The sequence below is a fragment of the Orycteropus afer genome, unplaced genomic scaffold (assembly GCF_000298275.1).
Source record: "Orycteropus afer afer isolate SDZICR_OR568_19922 unplaced genomic scaffold, OryAfe1.0 scaffold00229, whole genome shotgun sequence".
Classification (NCBI taxonomy): domain Eukaryota; kingdom Metazoa; phylum Chordata; class Mammalia; order Tubulidentata; family Orycteropodidae; genus Orycteropus; species Orycteropus afer.
In genome coordinates, this window is record NW_006921816.1 from 1,351,662 (window position 1) to 1,355,360 (window position 3,699).

Genomic DNA, 3,699 nt, shown 5'->3' on the forward strand with positions numbered 1-3,699 from the left:
GTTATAAACTGGGTCAGATTAATAATAATGTCACATTAGCCCACTGGACGTTTCTACCCAATCATAGTTATCTCTGAGTATAAGAATAAATCATCCATCTGCCATTTTTTTTTTTTTTTTTTTTTTGCCTGCCTAGATGCCTTTGGTAACCTCCACATTGACCACTACAGTGAATTAAGGGTGAAAACACTATAATGATGGTTTTATTGTTGTTAGGTTCCTTGGAATTGATTCCAACTAATAGCAATCCCATGTGCTCCACGGTATTTTCTAGGCTGTAGTCTTTATGGGCAGGAGCTCTGGTGGTGTAGTCCCTAAGGCATTTGACTGCTAACTAGAAGGCTGGCAGTTCAAACCCACCAGCCACTCCTCAGAAGGAAGATTGGGCAATCTACTTCTATAGTGATATTGTCCCAGAAATCCAAGGAGGGTTAGCAATGAGTCAGGTCTGATTTGATGGCAGTGAGTTTTTTTTGTTTTTGTTTTTTTTAAGCAAATCACCATTTTTTTTTTTTTTTTTTCCTCCTGAGCAGCTGCTAGATAGGTCAGAACAACCAATCTTTTAGGTAGTGGTCAAAGTCTTAACTGTTGCACCACTAGGGTTCTGTATGGCAGTGATAAAATAGTATCTGTAATAGCAGCCAGGGACCACAGGAGGAGCAAGATCCAGGTATGGGGGTGGGAGGCAGGCAAGGCCCCAGCCCCTTGAGCCAGGAAAGGGAGGGAGCTGCCAGAGACCACTAAGTGGAAGGATCCAGGGAGGAATTAGGTAAGGGGAGGGTGGAGAGGTTTCCAACAGCTAAGGGAGAGAAACTGGTCTGTCAATTTGTCATCCTGTGGGGTATGCATGTGGCTGTAAGGCTTGAGGCTGTGCCACCAGTGTTTCAAATGCCAGCAGGGTTGCACATGATGCACAGGTTTCAATTCAGCTTACAGGCTGAGATAGACTAGGAAGAAGGAAGAGGCCATCCACTTCTCAAAAAATTGGCCAGAGAAAACCTTATGAATAGCAGAAAAATACGGTCTGATACATAACTGGGCAACTTTATGAATAGCTTGGAAACATTATCTGACACAGTGCAGGAAGATGAGCCCCTAGGATCAGAAGCATTCAAAATAGGACTGGGAAGGAGTTGCCTCATCAGAGTAGAACCAACCTTAATGATATGGATAAAGTAAGTCTTTCAGGACCTCCATTTGCTGATGTGGCATGACTCAAATTGAGAACACACAGCTGCAAACATCCATTAATAATCAGAACATGGAATGTATGAAGTATGAATCTAGGAAAATTGAAAGTTGTCAAAAATGAAATGGAGTGCATAAAGATTGATATCATAGGCATTAGTGAGCTGAAACGGATGGGTTTTGGGCATTTTGAATCAGACAACCATATGATGTACTATGCCAAGAATGACAGTTTGAAGAGGAATGGCGTGGCATTCATCATCACAAAGGATGTTTCAAGATCTTTTCTGAAGTATAATGCTGTCATTGATAGGATAATATCCATAGGCCTACAAGGAAGACCCATTAATATGACTATTATTCAAATTTATGCCCCAACTGCCAGAACCAAAGATGAGGAAATTGAAGATTTTTATCAATTTCTGCAGTCTGAAATTGACTGAACATGTAATCAAGATGTGTTGCACATCACTGGTCATTGGAGTGCAAAAGTTGCAAACAAAAAAGTATCACCGGTAGTTGTAAAATTTGGCCTTGGTGACAGAAATAATGCTGGAGATTGCATGAGAGAATTTAGCAAAACCAATGCCTTAACCTTTGTAAATACCTTTTTTCAACAACACAAATGGTGGCTATACACATGGACTTCACCAGATGGAATACACAGGAATCATATTGACTACATCTGTGGCAAAAGGCTATAGAAAAGATCAATATTTTCAGCCAAAATAAGGCCAGGAGCGGATTGTGGAACAGACTATCAACTGCCATACGCAAATTCAACTTGAAGTTGAAGACAATTAAAACAAGTTTACGAGAGCCAAAATATGACCTTGAATATATCCCTCCTGAATTTAGAGACCATTTAAAGAATAGATTTGATGCATTGAACACCAGTGACCGAAAACCAGAAGAATTGTGGGACGAATCAAGAGCATCATCCATGAAGAAAGTAAGAGGTCATGAAAAAGAAGAGAAAGAAAAAAAAGACCAAAATAGATGTCAGAAGAGACTCTGAAACTTGCTGTTGAGTGAAGAGCAGCTAAAGCAAATGGAAGAAATGACAAGACAAAATTGCTGAACAGAAGATTTCAAAGATCAGCTTGAGAAGACAAAGATAATGAATTGTAATGAAATTTGCAAAGACTGGAGTTAGAAAACCAAAAGGGAATAACAGGCTCAGCATTTCTCAAGCTGTAAGAATTGAGGAAAAAATTTAAGCTCAAGTTGTAATATTGAAAGATACTATGGGCAAAATATTGAATGGTGCAGGAAGCATCAAAAGAAGATGGAAGGAATACACAGAGTCACTGTACCAAAAAGAACTGGTTGATCTTCATCCATTTCAGAAGATGGTATATGCTCAAGTATTAATGGTATTGAAGGAGGAAGTCAAAGCTGCACTGAAAGAACTGGCAAAGAACAAGGTTCCAGGAATTGACGGAATACCCATTGAGATGTTTCAACAAACAGATGCCCCACTGGAGGCACTCTCTTAGCTATGCCAAGAGATTTGGAAGACAGCTACCTGACCAACTGACTGGAAGAGATCTATATATTGTACCCATTCCAAAGAAAGATGATCTAACAGAATGTGGAAATTATCAAACAATATCATTAATGTCACACACAAGCAAAATCTTACTGAAGATAATTCAAAAACTGTTGCAACAGTCTATTGACAGAGAACTTCCAGAAATGTAACCTGAATTCAGAAGAGCACATGGAATGAGGGATATCATTGCTGATGTCAGATGGATCTTGGCTCAAAGCAAAGAATAACAGAAAGATGTTTACTTGTGTTTTATTGACTGTGCAAAAGCATTTGATTGTGTGGATCATAACAAATTGTGGATAACATTGAGAAGAATGGGAATTCCAGAACGCTTAATTGTACTCATGAGGATCCTGTATGTGGACCAGAAGACTGTCTTTTGAACAGAAAAAGGGAACACTGCAGGGTTTAAAATCAAGAAGGGAGTGCGTCAGGGTTGTATCCTTTCACCATACTTATTCAATCTGTGTGCTGAGCAAGTAATTTGATAAGCTGGACTATATGGAGAAGAACATGGCATCAGGATTGGGGAAAGGCCCATTAACAACCTGTGATATGCTGATGACACAACTTTGCTTGTTGAAAGTGGGGATGACTTGAAGCACTTATTGATGAAGATTCAAGAAAACAGTCTGCAGTATGGGTTACATCTCAATATAAAGAAAACAAAAATCTTCACAACTGGACCTATAAGCAACATCACGATAAATGGAGAAAAGATTGAAGTTGTCAAAGATTTCACATTGCTTGGTTCTACAATTGACGCCAATGGAAGCAGTAGTCAGGACATGAGACGATGTATAACACTGGGCAAATTGGCTGCAAAGGACCTCTATCAAGTGCTAAAGAGCAAAGATGTCTCCTTGAGGAGTAAGGTGCACCTGACACAAGCTATGGTATTTCCAATCGCCTCATATGCATGTGAGAGCTGGACAATGAATAAGGAAGACTGAAGA

At 39.6% G+C, this 3,699-nt stretch overlaps 1 protein-coding gene across 1 annotated transcript in view; it reads left to right on the plus strand.

The window, feature by feature from the left end:
• The window catches only part of CUNH4orf17 (chromosome unknown C4orf17 homolog), a 57,250-nt gene that overhangs the window by 31,029 nt on the left and 22,522 nt on the right, over positions 1–3,699 (plus strand). The gene's annotated exons all lie outside the window — the stretch shown is intronic.